General features: G+C 39.2%; 1 protein-coding gene across 2 annotated transcripts in view; it reads right to left on the bottom strand.

Moving 5' to 3' along the window:
- DKK2 (dickkopf WNT signaling pathway inhibitor 2) overlaps positions 1-18,289 on the bottom strand; it is a 370,758-nt gene that overhangs the window by 328,538 nt on the left and 23,931 nt on the right. The window contains exons 2-3 of one of the 2 annotated variants that reach the window (XR_007407838.1): positions 14,775-14,873; positions 13,878-14,005 (exon numbers count right to left, since the gene is read on the bottom strand). The gene's annotated coding sequence lies outside the window, so the exon portion shown is untranslated. Of the gene's footprint in view, positions 1-13,867; positions 14,006-14,774; positions 14,874-18,289 lie in introns of both variants that reach the window. The other variant, XR_007407837.1, reaches the window with a different exon arrangement.

Consider the following 18,289-nt stretch of genomic DNA (forward strand, 5'->3'; position numbering starts at 1 on the left):
TCTACCCGTCACAGATTGCCATCTCTTACTTATTTCCTAGTCATGAAATCCATTCATTTTTCATTCATTAAGTATTCACTGATGACAGTATACCAAGCACTGCTTCAAATACTAAGAATAAAGAAGTAAACAAAACACAAAAATGAGCAATAGCAATCAACAGTGATTGTCTTCTACCTGGATTCAATGTGAAGGGTAGAAAAGTTGTTTCTCAAAGACATCCTAAAAACTCTAGGGACTTCTATGGAAGATTATGGAATGGAAGGAATTCAAGCTCACCTCATCCCACAGATACAACTAGATAACACTCACATCAGTGTAAATAACCCCCAAAAAATGGTATGAAGACTAACAGAACAGACTGTCCACAGCTAAATGTAGAGAAGCCATATTGAAAAGGGTAGGAAGGGCAGAGACACAGTTGGGAGCCAAATGTCCCATGGGACTGTCTATGGTAAGGAGAGACAAAGTAAGTGTGGAGAGATGAGAAAAGTAGACCCCTAACTCAAGCACTCCAGACATTCCAGTCATGGGGACCTCTATTGGGGAGACAAATCTCCATAAAACTTGGTTTTGAAAACTGTAGAGGCCAAACCTCACAAGTTCTTAAAATCAGTAGGACTTAACATTTGGAACATTACACAGGGGTCTCAGCACTGGGAGAGACAGAGGACAACAAGAAATTGAGTCCCTGCACTAGAAAAGACAGTACAACAAACAGCCCCGCAGAGTTACACCATAGAAGCAGCAGTTTGAAAAACCCCTGGGGTTTACAGGAAGATTTATTTACTGATCACAGAGCATGTGCTAGAGGGGCAAGGATATTTGAGAGACTTCAAAAACAAAAGAGCTGGCAGGTACCATTTCTCTCCCTAACCCCCAACTTAAATATATGGACACCTGCAGGAATCAGCACAGCATGAACTCTCTCCACCTGGCTTGCTAATAGCATTCCCCCACCAACTTGGCTGACCTCAGCAGGCATTTTCTTAGGCCACTGCAGGTTCCCCCTTGTATACCTCACCAATGTGTTCTTCTGCAGACTTGTCCCCTCCAATCCAGCCTGAGCAGAGATCATCCAAAGCAATGCCATAAGCCTGGCAATATGCAAGCAGCTTCAAAAGAGGCCAGCAACACCCCAAAGTGACTCCTGCCCTGAGAAGGGGGGAATATAACCACACTCACTAGTCCAACTGCACGTCTAGCAGTGGGTTGGAAGCAGACAGCAGGTCTGACTGCAGACACCATCCATCAACAAAAGCTTATCAGGAAACAATAGAGGAAAAGCACCCTGCAGTTCAATGCTATCATACCTCTGACAAATGACTGGTCTGACTCACCTGAAGCACAAAGTGGCCCCAAACTGGTCCACTAACACAGGAACCAAACCCTGCCCATAACAGGTAATGAGAGCCATTGCAGACAACTGGACTTAAGGTAAACATGGCTCAATCATAACAGTAAATCATCGACAACACATATAGGAGACACTCCTGAAGCACCAGGTCCTGCTGAACAGGGAATACTGCACTTTAGGACCTATTATTCATTAGGCCACTACTTTCAAGAGCAGGAGATGTAGCTAACTTTCCTAACACAGAGAAACAGACACAGAAATCTAGATAAAATGACCACACAGAGGAACATGTCCCAAAGGAAAGAATAGGAAAAAATCACAGCAAAAGAGCTTAACAAAATGCAGATAAGTAACATGCCTGATAGAGAATTTAAAGTAATGGTCATAAAAATACTCACTAAACTTGAGAAAAGAGTGGAGATCTCAGTAAGACCCTTAACAGATAGAAAACTTTAAAAAGAACCAATCAGAGATGAAGAAGTTGATAAATGGTATGTAAAATGCACTACATGGAGGGCCATCTGGGCGGCTCAGTCAGTTAAGCATCCAACTCTTGGTTTTAGCTCAGGTCATAATCTCAGGGTCTTAAAATCAAGCCTTACCTCACCTTGGCATGGAATCTCTATCCCTCTCCTTGCCCTTCTACCCCTCCTCTCCTCTCTCTCTCTTTAATTGATTAATTAATTAATTATTAATTTTAAAAACTATTTTTAAAAATGCACTAGATGGAACAAATAGTTGACCAGGGGAGCAGAAGAATGGATTAGGAACTTATAAGACAGAGGAACAGAAAGCAGTCAAGCTGAACAGGAGAGAAAAAATAAAATAGACTAAGGGAACTCAGTGCCTTCATCAATCATAACGACATTTGCAGTGTAGGGATCCCAGAAGGAGAAGAGAGGGAAAGGGGAAAGAAAATTTATTTGAAGAAATAATACCTGAAAACTCCCCAATTCTGAGGAAGGAAACAGAATTCCATATCGAGGAGGCATATAGAGCCCTCAAAAAAATTAAACCAAGGAAGTTCACACTAAGATACATTCTAATTAACATGACAAAAAGTAGTGATAAAGAGAAAATTTTAAAAAGAGAAAGAGAAAAGAACAAAGTTACATACAAAGGAAACCCTGTAAGGCTATCAGCAGATTTTTCAGCAGAAATTATTCAGACCAGAAGGAGTGATATGATATATTCAAAGTGCTGAAAGAAAAAACTTACAAATAAAAATATTCAATCTAGGGCAGCCCAGGTGGCTCAGCGGTTTAGCGCCACCTTCAGCCTAAGGCGTGATCTTGGAGACCTGGGAACGAGTCCCACCTCGGGCTCCCTGCATGGTGCCTGCTTCTCCCTCTGCCTGTGTCTCTGCCTCTCTCTCTCTCTCTCTCTCTCTTTCTTTCTCTCTCTCTCTCTGTGACTATCATAAATAAATAAATAAAAATTAAAAAAAAACTCAATCCAGCAAGGCTATAATTTAGAATAGAAGAAGAGATAAAATATTAAAATAAAATTATTTTAATTTCAGAGAAACTGAAATTAAAGAAATTCATGATCACTAAACCAACCCTACAAGAAATGTTTTTTTTTTATCCAAATTGCTTTTTGTGGGTTTTTTTTTTTAAGATTTTATTTATATATTCATCAGAGACATAGAGAAAGGCAGAGACATGGACAGAGGGAGAAGCAGACTCCCTGCAGGAAGTCTGATGTGGGACTCGATGGCAGGATCCAGGGATTATGGCCTGAGCCAAAGGCAGACACTAGGGGGGAGGAGCAAGATGGCGGAAGAGTAGGGTCTCCAAATCACCTGTCTCCACCAAACTACCTAGAAAACCTTCAAATTATCCTGAAAATCTATGAATTCGGCCTGAGATTTAAAGAGAGACCAGCTGGAATGCTACAGTGAGAAGAGTTCGCGCTTCCATCAAGGTAGGAAGACGGGGAAAAAGAAGTAAAGAAACAAAGGCCTCCGAGGGGGAGGGGCCCCGCGAGGAGCCGGGCTGAGGCCGGGGCGAGTGTCCCCAGGACAGGAGAGCCCCGACCCGGAGGAGCAGGAGCTGCACCGACCTTCCCGGGGGAAAGGGGCTCGCGGAGAGGTGGAGCAGGACCCAGGAGGGCGGGGATGCCCTCGGGCTCCCGGGGACACTAACAGCAACTGCGCGCCCAGGAGAGTGCGCCGAGCTCCCTAAGGGCTGCAGCGCGCACGGCGGGACCCGGCGGGACCCGGAGCAGCTGAAGGGGCTCGGGCGGCGGCTCCGCGGAGGGGGCTGCGCGGCCCCGGGATCAGCTCGGAGGGGCTCGGGCAGAGGAAGAGGCTCCGTGCGGAGGGGGCTGCGCGGTTCCAGGAGCAGCTCGGAGGGGCTCGGGCGGCAGCTCCGCGGAGGGGGTTGCGCGGCCCGGGAGCGCGAATCCACCAGCGCAGGCTCCGGAGCACAGGGCGCCGGGACACAGCCCAGGATCCCGCCTCCCCCGGGACAGGCAGAGGCCGGGAGGGCCCAGGACAGCAAGGACGCTCCTGCCCCAGCTGAGCACATCAGCGGCCCCGCCCGGAGCCTCCAGGCCCTGCAGACGGAGTTCCTGCCGGAGCTGACTCCAGGTTTCCAGAGCTGCCCCGCCACTGGGGCTGTTCCTCCTGCGGCCTCACGGGGTAAACAACCCCCACCGAGCCCTGCACCAGGCAGGGGCACAGCAGCTCCCCCAACTGCTAACACCTGAAAACCAGCACAACAGGCCCCTCCCCCAGAAGATCAGCTAGACGGACAACTTCCAGGAGAAGCCAAGGGACTTAAAGTACACAGAATCAGAAGATACTCCCCGGTGGTTCTTTTTGTTTTTGTTTTTGTTTTTGTTTTTGTTTTGTTTTGCTTTTTGATTTGTTTCCTTCCCCCACCCCCTTTTTTTCTCCTTTCTTTTTCTTTCTCTTTTTCTTCTTTTTTTTTCTCGTTTTTTTTTCTTTTCTTCCCTTTTTTTTTCTCTTTCTCTTTTCTTTCCTTCTTTCTCTCCTCTCTTTTTCTCTTTTTCCCAATACAATTTGCTTTTGGCCACTCTGCACTGAGCAAAATGACTAGAAGGAAAACCTCACCTCAAAAGAAAGAATCAGAAACAGTCCTCTCTCCCACAGAGTTACAAAATCTGGATTACAATTCAATGTCAGAAAGCCAATTCAGAAGCAGTATTATACAGCTACTGGTGGCTCTAGAAAAAAGTATAAAGGACTCAAGAGACTTCATGACTGCAGAATTTAGAGCTAATCAGGCAGAAATTAAAAATCAATTGAATGAGATGCAATCCAAACTAGAAGTCCTAACGACGAGGGTTAACGAGGTGGAAGAACGAGTGAGTGACATAGAAGACAAGTTGATAGCAAAGAGGGAAACTGAGGAAAAAAGAGACAAACAATTAAAAGACCATGAAGATAGATTAAGGGAAATAAAGGACAGCCTGAGGAAGAAAAACCTACGTTTAATTGGGGTTCCCGAGGGCGCCGAAAGGGACAGAGGGCCAGAATATGTATTTGAACAAATTCTAGCTGAAAACTTTCCTAATCTGGGAAGGGAAACAGGCATTCAGATCCAGGAAATAGAGAGATCCCCCCCTAAAATCAATAAAAACCGTTCAACACCTTGACATTTAATTGTGAAGCTTGCAAATTCCAAAGATAAGGAGAAGATCCTTAAAGCAGCAAGAGACAAGAAATCCCTGACTTTTATGGGGAGGAGTATTAGGGTAACAGCAGACCTCTCCACAGAGACCTGGCAGGCCAGAAAGGGCTGGCAGGATATATTCAGGGTCCTAAATGAGAAGAACATGCAACCAAGAATACTTTATCCAGCAAGGCTCTCATTCAAAATGGAAGGAGAGATAAAGAGCTTCCAAGACAGGCAGCAACTAAAAGAATATGTGACCTCCAAACCAGCTCTGCAAGAAATTTTAAGGGGGACTCTTAAAATTCCCCTTTAAGAAGAAGTTCAGTGGAACAGTCCACAAAAACAAAGACTGAATAGATATCATGATGACACTAAACTCCTATCTCTCAATAGTAACTCTGAATGTGAACGGGCTTAATGACCCCATCAAAAGGCGCAGGGTTTCAGACTGGATAAAAAAGCAGGACCCATCTATTTGCTGTCTACAAGAGACTCATTTTAGACAGAAGGACACCTACAGCCTGAAAATAAAAGGCTGGAGAACCATTTACCATTCGAATGGTCCTCAAAAGAAAGCAGGGGTAGCCATCCTTATATCAGATAAACTAAAATTTACCCCAAAGACTGTAGTGAGAGATGAAGAGGGACACTATATCATACTTAAAGGATCTATTCAACAAGAGGACTTAACAATCCTCAATATATATGCTCCTAATGTGGGAGCTGCCAAATATATAAATCAATTATTAACCAAAGTGAAGAAATACTTAGATAATAATACACTTATACTTGGTGACTTCAATCTAGCTCTTTCTATACTCGATAGGTCTTCTAAGCAAAACATCTCCAAAGAAACGAGAGCTTTAAATGATACACTGGACCAGATGGATTTCACAGATATCTACAGAACTTTACATCCAAACTCAACCGAATACACATTCTTCTCAAGCGCACATGGAACTTTCTCCAGAATAGACCACATATTGGGTCACAAATCGGGTCTGAACCGATACCAAAAGATTGGGATTGTCCCCTGCATATTCTCGGACCATAATGCCTTGAAATTAGAACTAAATCACAACAAGAAGTTTGGAAGGACCTCAAACACATGGAGGTTAAGGACCATCCTGCTAAAAGATAAAAGGGTCAACCAGGAAATTAAGGAAGAATTAAAAAGATTCAAGGAAACTAATGAGAATGAAGATACAACCGTTCAAAATCTTTGGGATGCAGCAAAAGCAGTCCTAAGGGGGAAATACATCGCAATACAAGCATCCATTCAAAAACTGGAAAGAACTCAAATACAAAAGCTAACCTTACACATAAAGGAGCTAGAGAAAAAACAGCAAATAGATCCTACACCCAAGAGAAGAAGGGAGTTAATAAAGATTCGAGCAGAACTCAACGAAATCGAGACCAGAAGAACTGTGGAACAGATCAACAGAACCAGGAGTTGGTTCTTTGAAAGAATTAATAAGATAGATAAACCATTAGCCAGCCTTATTAAAAAGAAGAGAGAGAAGACTCAAATTAATAAAATCATGAATGAGAAAGGAGAGATCACTACCAACACCAAGGAAATACAAACGATTTTAAAAACATATTATGAACAGCTATACGCCAATAAATTAGGCAATCTAGAAGAAATGGACGCATTCCTGGAAAGCCACAAACTACCAAAACTGGAACAGGAAGAAATAGAAAACCTGAACAGGCCAATAACCAGGGAGGAAATTGAAGCAGTCATCAAAAACCTCCCAAGACACAAGAGTCCAGGGCCAGATGGCTTCCCAGGAGAATTTTATCAAACGTTTAAAGAAGAAATCATACCTATTCTCCTAAAGCTGTTTGGAAAGATAGAAAGAGATGGAGTACTTCCAAATTCGTTCTATGAAGCCAGCATCACCTTAATTCCAAAGCCAGACAAAGACCCCGCAAAAAAGGAGAATTACAGACCAATATCCCTGATGAACATGGATGCAAAAATTCTCAACAAGATACTGGCCAATAGGATCCAACAGTACATTAAGAAAATTATTCACCATGACCAAGTAGGATTTATCCCTGGGACACAAGGCTGGTTCAACACCCGTAAAACAATCAATGTGATTCATCATATCAGCAAGAGAAAAACCAAGAACCATATGATCCTCTCATTGGATGCAGAGAAAGCATTTGACAAAATACAGCATCCATTCCTGATCAAAACTCTTCAGAGTGTAGGGATAGAGGGAACATTCCTCGACATCTTAAAAGCCATCTACGAAAAGCCCACAGCAAATATCATTCTCAATGGGGAAGCACTGGGAGCCTTTCCCCTAAGATCAGGAACAAGACAGGGATGTCCACTCTCACCACTGCTATTCAACATAGTACTGGAAGTCCTAGCCTCAGCAATCAGACAACAAAAAGACATTAAAGGCATTCAAATTGGCAAAGAAGAAGTCAAACTCTCCCTCTTCGCCGATGACATGATACTCTACATAGAAAACCCAAAAGTCTCCACCCCAAGATTGCTAGAACTCATACAGCAATTCGGTAGCGTGGCAGGATACAAAATCAATGCCCAGAAGTCAGTGGCATTTCTATACACTAACAATGAGACTGAAGAAAGAGAAATTAAGGAGTCAATCCCATTTACAATTGCACCCAAAAGCATAAGATACCTAGGAATAAACCTCACCAAAGATGTAAAGGATCTATACCCTCAAAACTATAGAACACTTCTGAAAGAAATTGAGGAAGACACAAAGAGATGGAAAAATATTCCATGCTCATGGATTGGCAGAATTAATATTGTGAAAATGTCAATGTTACCCAGGGCAATATACACGTTTAATGCAATCCCTATCAAAATACCATGGACTTTCTTCAGAGAGTTAGAACAAATTATTTTAAGATTTGTGTGGAATCAGAAAAGACCCCGAATAGCCAGGGGAATTTTAAAAAAGAAAACCAGAGCCAGGGGCATCACAATGCCAGATTTCAGGTTGTACTACAAAGCTGTGGTCATCAAGACAGTGTGGTACTGGCACAAAAACAGACACATAGATCAGTGGAACAGAATAGAGAATCCAGAAGTGGACCCTGAACTTTATGGGCAACTAATATTCGATAAAGGAGAAAAGACTATCCATTGGAAGAAAGACAGTCTCTTCAATAAATGGTGCTGGGAAAATTGGACATCCACATGCAGAAGAATGAAACTAGACCACTCTCTTTCACCATACACAAAGATAAACTCAAAATGGATGAAAGATCTAAATGTGAGACAAGATTCCATCAAAATCCTAGAGAAGAACACAGGCAACACCCTTTTTGAACTCGGCCATAGTAACTTCTTGCAAGATACATCCACGAAGGCAAAAGAAACAAAAGCAAAAATGAACTATTGGGACTTCATCAAGATAAGAAGCTTTTGCACAGCAAAGGATACAGTCAACAAAACTCAAAGACAACCTACAGAATGGGAGAAGATATTTGCAAATGACATATCAGATAAAGGGCTAGTTTCCAAGATCTATAAAGAACTTATTAAACTCAACACCAAAGAAACAAACAATCCAATCATGAAATGGGCAAAAGACATGAACAGAAATCTCACAGAGGAAGACATAGACATGGCCAACATGCATATGAGAAAATGCTCTGCATCACTTGCCATCAGGGAAATACAAATCAAAACTACAATGAGATACCACCTCACACCAGTGAGAATGGGGAAAATTAACAAGGCAGGAAACAACAAATGTTGGAGAGGATGCGGAGAAAAGGGAACCCTCTTACACTGTTGGTGGGAATGTGAACTGGTGCAGCCACTCTGGAAAACTGTGTGGAGGTTCCTCAAACAGTTAAAAATATACCTGCCCTACGACCCAGCAATTGCACTGTTGGGGATTTACCCCAAAGATACAAATGCAATGAAACGCCGGGACACCTGCACCCCGATGTTTCTAGCAGCAATGGCCACGATAGCCAAACTGTGGAAGGAGCCTCGGTGTCCAACGAAAGATGAATGGATAAAGAAGATGTGGTTTATGTATACAATGGAATATTACTCAGCTATTAGAAATGACAAATACCCACCATTTGCTTCAACGTGGATGGAACTGGAGGGTATTATGCTGAGTGAAGTAAGTCAGTCAGAGAAGGACAAACATTATATGTTCTCATTCATTTGGGGAATATAAATAATAGTGAAAGGGAAAATAAGGGAAGGGAGAAGAAATGTGTGGGAAATATCAGAAAGGGAGACAGAACGTAAAGACTGCTAACTCTGGGAAACGAACTAGGGGTGGTAGAAGGGGAGGAGGGCGGGGGGTGGGAGTGAATGGGTGACGGGCACTGGGTGTTATTCTGTATGTTAGTAAATTGAACACCAATAAAAAAATAAATTAAAAAAAAAAAACAAAACAAATTTATAGGCAAAAAAAAAAAAAAACAAAAACAAAAACAAAAACAAAGGCAGACACTAAACCGAGGTGCTCCCCTACAAGAAGTATTAAATAGGATTCTTTGAGTAGAAAGAAAGAGCACAAACAAAAATTTTTTTAAAAAAAGGAAGCCAAAAAAAAAGCAGTAAATTATTATATCTAGAAAAATATGCCAAGGGATTCACAAAATAAAAGGATATAAAATAAGACACCACATACTTAAAACATGGCAGATAGAGAGGTAAAGAATGGGTTCAAACTTGAGCAACCATCAACTTAATATAGACTGCTATATGCAGAAGATGTTATATACAAACTGAATGGCAACCAGTAACAAATACACCTAAAATAAAGAGAAAGGAATCTAAGTATATCACTAAAGAAAGCCAACTAATTATGAGAAGAGAGACCAAGAGAAGAAAGAAACAGATAACTATAAAACAAGTGACAAAATGGCAATAATTCCATACCTGTCAATGATGACTTTCAATGGACTAAATAGACTAAACATTCCAATCAAAAAAGACACAGGGACCGATGACATGATACTCTACATAGAAAACCCAAAAGACTCCACAATAGCCAAATGTCCACAATAGCCAAACTGTGGAAGGAGCCTCGGTGTCCATCGAAAGATGAATGGATAAAGAAGATGTGGTATACGTATACAATGGAATATTACTCAGCCATTAGAAACGACAAATACCCACCATTTGCTTCAACGTGGATGGAACTGGAGAGTATTATGCTGAGTGAAGTAAGTCAATCGGAGAAGGACAAACATTATATGGTCTCATTCATTTGGGGAATATAAAAAATAGTGAAAGGGAATAAAGGGGAAAGGAGAAAAAATGAGTGGAAATATCAGAAAGGGAGACAGAACATGAAAGACTCCTAACTCTGGGAAATGAACTAGGGGTGGTGGAAGGGGAGGTGGGCAGGGTGGTGGAGGTGACTGGGTGACAGGCACTGAGCTGGGCACTTGACGGGATGAGCACTGGGTGTTATTCTATATGTTGGCAAATTGAACACCAATAAAAAACAAATTTATATATATAAAAAAAAAGACACAGGGTGACGGAAGGAATAAAAATGCTAGTGCCATCTATATGCTGCCTACAAGACATTCATTTCAGACCTAAGGACACCTACAGATTGAATTTGAAGGAATGGAAAAGCAGTAATCATGCAAATGTAAGTGAAAAGAAAGTTGAGATAGCAATACTTATATCAGACAAAATACACAAAACAAAGACTGTAACAAGAGACAAAGAAGGAACTATAATCATAAAGGGAGCAATCCAATAAGATAAAATAATTATAAATACTTATGCACCCAATATGGGAGCACCAGATACATAAAACAGCTAATAATAAACATGAAGGATGTAATCAATAATAATACAATAAGAGTAGGGAACTTTAACATCCCACTTAGATCAACAGACAGATCATACAAACAAAACCAACAAGGAAACAGTGGCTTTTAATGACACACTGGAACAGATGAATTGAATATATTCTAAGTGTTCCATTCTAAGACAGCAGAATACACATTCTTCTCAAGGGCACATAGAACATTCTCCAGAATAGACACATATTAGGCCACAAAACAAGTCTCAATAAATTCAAAAAGATCAAAGTCATACTATGCATCCTTTTTGACCATGATGCTATGAAACTGGAAATCTAGAAAGAACACAAATACACAGAAGTAAAATCACATGTTCTTGAACTATGAATAAGTGAACACAGAAATCAAAGAAGAAAACAAAAAGTACATGGAAACAAATGAAAATGAAAACAAAATGGTCCAAAGTCCTTGGGATGTAGCAAAACTGTTTTAAGAGGGAAGTTTATGAATACAGGCCTACCTCAAGCAGCAAGAAAAATCTCAAATAAACAACCTAACATTACATCTAAAACCAGTAGAAGGAAGAAAATAAACAGACATAAACAAAATAGAAACTAAAAAAACAAAACAAGAAGAATAAATCAATGAAACCAGAAGCCAGTTCTTTGAAATGATCAACAAAATTTATTAACCTTTAGCCACACACATAAAAGAGAGAAAGAGAGAAGACACAAAATCAGAAATGGAGGAGAAATAACAACAAACACCACAGAAATATAAAGGATTATAAGAGAATATTATGGAAAATTACATGCCAATGAATTAGAAAACCTAGAACAAATGGATAAATTCCTAGAAAAATATAACTTCCCAAAACTGAATCAGGAAAAAATGGAAAAGATGAACAGACTAATTACCAGGAATGAAATTGAGTTAGTAATCAAAAAACTCCCAAGAAATTAAAATCTAGAACCAGACAGCTTTATGGGTGAATTCTACCAAACATTTAAAAAGAGTTAATACCTATTCTTCTCATACTATTCCAAAAAATAGAAGAGGAGGAAAAACTTCAAAATTAATTCTATGAGGCTAGCATTATCCTCATACCAAAACCAGATAAAGACACTACAAAAAAGAGAACTAGAGACGAATATCTCTCATGAACATAGATGCAATGATACTCAACAAAATATTAGCAAACTAAGTCCAGCAATATGTTAAAAAAAAAAAAAAAGTTAATCACAATCAAGTAGGATTTATTTCTGCAATGCAAGCATGGGTCAATATTCACAACTCAATGTGATACATCATGTCAATAAGAGAAAGATTAAAAACCATACCATCATTTCAATAGATGCAGAAAAAGCATTTGACAAAGCGCAATATTTATTCATGATACAAAAAAAAAAAAAACAATGAAAGAGGTTTAGGAGGAATATACCTCAACATAATAAAGGCCACCTATGAAAAACCAACAGCTAATATAATACTCAATGGTGAAAAACTGAGAGCTTTTCTCCTAAGATCAGGAACAAAACAAGAATGTCCACTCCACCATTATTATTCAAGGTAATAATGGAAGTGCTACCCACAGTAATGAGACAATAAAAATAAAATGAAAGGCATACAAATTGGTAAGGAAGAAGTAAAACTTCACTATTTGCAGATGACATGATGCTATATGTAGAAAGCCCTAAAGACTCCACACACACACAAAAAAATACTAGAACTGGGCAGCCCCGGTGGCCCAGTGGTTTAGCACTGCCTTTGGACCAGGGTGAATCCTGGAGACCTGGGATCAAGTCCCATGTAAGGCTCCCTGCATGGAGCCTGCTTCTTCCTCTGCCTGTGTCTTGCCTCTCTCTCTGTCTGTCATGAATAAATAAATAAAATCTTAAAAAAAAAAAACTACTAGAACTGATAATTGAAATCAGTAAGAACACAGAACATGAAATCAAAATACAGAAATCCACTGTTTTTCTATACACTAATAATAAAATAGCAGAAAGAGAAGTAAAGAAAACATTTCCACTTACAATGGCACAAAAAGTAATAAAATACCTTGGTTAAGCAAATAAACTTAACCAAGGAGGTAAAAGATTTGTACTCTGAAAATAATAAAATACTTGTGAAAGAAATTGACAACACAAACAAATAAGATATACCATGCTCATGGATTAGAAAAACAAATATTGTTAAGATATCTATACTACCCAAAGCAATCTACAAATTTAATGCAATTTCTATCAAAATACCAACAGCATTTTTCACAGAACTAAAACAAATATTCTTAAAATTTGTATGGATACACAAAAGACACCAAATAGCCAAAATGATCTTTAAAAAAAAAAGAAAAAGAAAACTGGAGGTATCATAATCCCAGACATCAAGATATACAACAAAGCTGTAGTAGTCAAAACAGTATGTTACTAAACAAAAATAGAATAGAACAGAATACAGCACCCAGAAATAAACCCATGATTATATAGTCAACTAATTTTCAATAAAGGAGGCAAAAATAGGTAATGGGAAAAAGAAAGTCTCTTCAATAAATGGTACTAGGAAAACTGGATAGCAACACACAAAACAATGAAAGTGGACCACTTTCTTACAACACACACAAACTCAAAATGGATTAAAGGCCTAAATGTGAGACCTGAAACCATAAAAATCCTAGAAGAGAGCACAGGCAGTAATTTCTCTGACATTGATCATAGCAACATTTTTCTACATATGTCTCCTGAGGCAAGGGAAACAAATACAAAAGTAAAATATTGGTACTACATCAAAATAAAAAGCTTCTGCACAGTGAAGGTGACAATCAACAAAACTAAAAGACAATCCACTGAATGAGAAAAGATATTTGCAAATGACATACCTAATAATGGATTAATATCCAAAGTGTATAAAGAACATATGTAACTCAATACTAAAAAACCAATAATCCAATTAAAAATGGACAGAAGACATGAACAGATATTTCTTCAAAGAAGACAGCCAGATGGCCAAGAGACACATGAAAGAATGCTCGACATCATTCATCATCAGGGAAATGCAAATCAAAACTACAATGACTTACCACTTCATACCTGTCAGAATGGCTAACATCAAAAACACAAGAAACAAGTGTTGGTGAGGATGTGAAGAAGAAGGAACTCTCTTGCACTGTTGGTAGGAATGCAAACTGGTACAGCCACTGTAGAAAACAGTATGGTTCCTTAAAAATTAAAAATAGAATTACCATATAACCCAACAATTCCACTACTGTTTACCCAAAGAATACAAAACACTAATTCAAAAAGATATGTGCACCACTATGTTTACTGCAGCATTAGTTACAACAGCAAAATTATGGAAGCAATCCAATAGATGGATAGATGAATGGATAAAGAAGTTGTGGTGTATATACCATGGAATATTACTCAGCCATAAAAAAGAATGAAATCTTGCCATTTGCAAAATGGATGGATCTAGAGGGTAAAATGCTAAGTGAAATAAGTCCACTAGAGAAAGACAAATACCATATCATTTTAATCATATGTGGAAAGGAAACAAAGAAACAAGACAAACAAACAAAAAATTAAAAAAAAGAAAAGAAACAAGACAAACTAAGGGGGGAAAGAGGCAAGTCAAAAGACTCTTAACTGTAGAGAACAAACTGGTAGTTACCAAAGTGGAAGTGGAATGGACAGAGCAGGTGAAGAGGATTAAGAGTTCACTTATCATGGTTAGTACTATGTAAATATATAGGATTATTGAATCGCTCTATTGTATACCTGAAACTAATATAACACCGTATGTTAATTATACTGGGATTAAAATTTTTAAAAACTCTAGATATTTCAAAATAAAATTAATTAAAGCATTTATTATGTACATTTGCACACATGCATGGGGTTAATTATAGTATAAGTAAATAAGTGGGGGTTTTTTCATTAGTGATAGAATTAGTGCTAAAATGCTTTCAGAAAAGATCTTCAAGTTACCATCATCATTTTGAGCTCGAGCCTTGCTAGAACAATGTCCCTGTTAAATCTTCATTTTCTCTACTTCCATTGGAGCCAGGGGTGGCCATTTAACACAGTCTGAACAATAAGACATAAAGAAAAAAAGTCTGTTAAGCGTAGAAAAAAAAGTGTTTCTGGGGAAGGCTTTGTTTTCAAATTAAAAAGATGTTTGTGACTCTTCTCCCCCCTTCTTGCTTTGAAAATAAAGGTTATGCTTGAGCTGTGGAAAGCACCAATACCATGGAAATGAGAAGCCAACGTGCTAAGGACAGATTCAAAGTGCCTGGGTCTTTGTTGACATCACAAGGCCACAGCATCAGCACAGGGCTACTTCCCTCCAGATTTCCTCAAATGTGAGAATAAACCCTATTTGCAAAAGTTCTGGTTAGCTGCATTTTTTGGATGCATGTACCCCAAAGGTACTGACACAGTGTATGAGTTAAAATCCATACTCAAACATTTGATAACTGAGTGACCTCAGAGACAGTTTGTACCCTCTCCTGGTCTCATCCCTATTCACACTTCTCATATATTTACAGACATTAATAATCTCCCTTCTATGGTTATCATTAGACTGACCACATCAGCATCTTTTCATCAGAAATCAACCTACCTTATCCCCAAATCATACTGATTTTTCTAATGACAAAAAAAGACACAAAGAATATTTAATAAAATCATTCCAGATTTGGAATGATTAGATGGGCATGCATGGGGAAAATGAAAGCTTACAACAGAGAAAAAATTAACTTACTCTTTTGCATGCTGATGTGGTGCTCTACTTGAATTAACTGTTTCCATGTACAGACAAGAGACCATTCAAATGCTAGCACACAGAGAAGTGGGGGGAGTTAGGCCATTAGGGGAGAAGCCAGATGGAACCAAGCTCCAGTCTCTGGCATGAAAAAATAGGGGCTGAAAATGTACTTCAGAATTAAGAGACCAAGAAACCTGGAAGATGGATTATAATACCTGGGGAAGAAAAAGTTCCCAAACTGCAAATAAATCTATTGTTTAAATCCCCATGATCTCTGCACAGACTATGAAAATGTCCTATGTGTTTTCCTCAAGATACATATACATTAGGATTGTCTAAGCAGGGAAAACAAAGCAAAACAAAATGAAGGGAAGACTGTCTAAAGTGTTGGTCAGAAAATCAGGTCTTACAAATTAAAGCCAAGAGACTGAGTAATGAAGGAGAATAAGCATACATGTTTCTGGGGCAAAAGGGCTAAAATCTATACAGAGAATCATTATCAGATTGTAAACCAGCAGGACCTATCTTCAAACTAAAGTATGAAGGTGAAAAAAAGAGAAAGTATTGTTCCCTGGAAAACTCTAACTCTATAAGAGAAGACACCAGAAAAATACTTTTGAAACAACTGGCTCCATGGTTTTGGACAGGAATATTTAATCCATCTCCTTCATTTTATTGATGGGAACCTATGGACCAGAGAGGTTACAGAATAAAGAGTAATCATAAAGTTGTGCTTACTCTCTGTGACCTTTCTCCCTTGGGGCTGACTATATCCTCCCTCTCTAAGAGACACAAGGAAACATTCATCTGGAACATAAGGAGAACACAAAAACAAACTTGCATCATAGATAAAAACCTTATACTGATCAATTTCTTATCATTTGATATTTCTTAGTCTATCTCATTGAGATATAGAAAACAAGGTAAGAATATTTGTGACACTATAAGCATCTTTATTAAAAATAAGTGAAGAAAGGAAAAATAGGGAGGTGGAGGCAAAATTTGTCCACAGTTTATATTTGCATTCACTTTGACTAATTTCAGACCCTCTTCCCTCTTTGCACCACTCACCACACACACGTGTCAAGACCCATCCCAAACAGCTGTTTAATAAGTGTTAAGTGAGACACTCTTTCTGGCCGCCTCCTGTCACTCAGGTGCAAAGAATGAACCAAAATGGTGGCTCCCTTGGATCTGGAACTGAAGAAGATAAAAAAGGATCTTAAACAGGCAAAGGCTTCTCTTAAGAAGAGGGAATTGTGGACAAGAATTCTAAGTGAATCCCAGGTCCTGTAGAAGAAAGCAAGAGGTTCCAGGACCCTGGGAAATGGTTTCACAGAGTCCCAAGATAGGTCTCTGGCTGGAATGGGAGCAAGCATGTCTTGCAAGATAAGAGCTGGTGAGCTGAGTCCAGTTGTCTGAGGCCTGCCACTGGCCTGGCCTGTCACTGCAATCTCTAGAGCTGTTTAATTGCACTTGGAGCTCTCAGGAACTCAGTTCCACAGTAATTACCAAAGAGAATGTTTCAAATTGGAGCCCCTTTAGGGCTTTCCTGAGCTGAATCATCTGTAATTCTGCTTCCTCATTCACTTTGAAAAACAACAAACCTGTGCTTTTTAGGCCATTTATTCTATCCTCATACCTAGATAGGATGCAGTATCTTCAGTTCAGAAAGTTAGAAATTCTTATAGCAGTGTTCATCTCAGGACCTTGACCCTCATCCCCACCCAGTTTTTTTGAAGGACTTGTCAAAAAAAGAAACTAAGTCCCATAAAGTTTTCCCAAACAAATTGCTGTAAGAAAAAAATTGGATGTGTTATTCCCCAGAAATATTTTTGGCACCTAAGAGTGGTCAGGATTTTCACACCACTACAGACTCAAAACCATATACCTTATGGAAAGGGAGAAAAAGGAGGGAGATTAGAAAGGAGGCTAGACTTCATCTTGTTTGAATCTATGCTTTCTTGGAAAAGGAAATGGAGTTCCAGAAAGTCTCAGTCAAAGGCTGAGATTAGAATTCAGTATATTGTTTTATCCCTCACATTTTGACTATTTTTGAGAAGAGCAACATGTTACTTCTTAAGACTGCCTTCTGGTCAATCTTTGCATAACAAATAAGCCAGCTGGAATAGCTATTGCTCTTAATTATTAAAACTGTTTGTTATTACTATGAGTGGGGAAAAATTGTTACATGATAGTGATCAACCTAGGTTCCATTGTCAGAGTCATCACCTGAATCCTTGGAGTGACAGACTGTCTTCTCTGGTGTTGGCCATTTTCCTACTGGAAAATTACAGGAAATGACTAAACCTGGCTTCTGACAGCAGCAGACTTTGAAGACAGGAATGCTGCAATGGTACTTGTTACAATTGAGAATGTAAAATGAAAGTTCAAATGAATAAATGGCTAACAACATAGATAAAGACTGAGATGACTAGAGCTGGCATCAGAGCCAAAGATGACCCCTGGGTACTCTCCCTGCTCTGATCCATCCATGCCATCTTTCCTAGGAGGTGTTTCTTCACATCTAAACAGATTTGTGGTCCTCAACACTGGTGACTCTAGGTAGATCAGCTTTCTGATCATGTCAGAGAACTGTGTGTCCATCCATTCATCTATTTGTGATTTTATCCTTTGGGTGTTGTTTTGTTTTGTTTTTTAAGTAATCTTTACACCCAACATGGGGCTTGAACTCACAACCGCAAGATCAATAGTTGCATGCTCCAGTGATTGACCC

This window comes from Canis lupus, chromosome 32 (genome assembly GCF_003254725.2).
Source record: "Canis lupus dingo isolate Sandy chromosome 32, ASM325472v2, whole genome shotgun sequence".
In the NCBI taxonomy this organism is placed as follows: domain Eukaryota; kingdom Metazoa; phylum Chordata; class Mammalia; order Carnivora; family Canidae; genus Canis; species Canis lupus.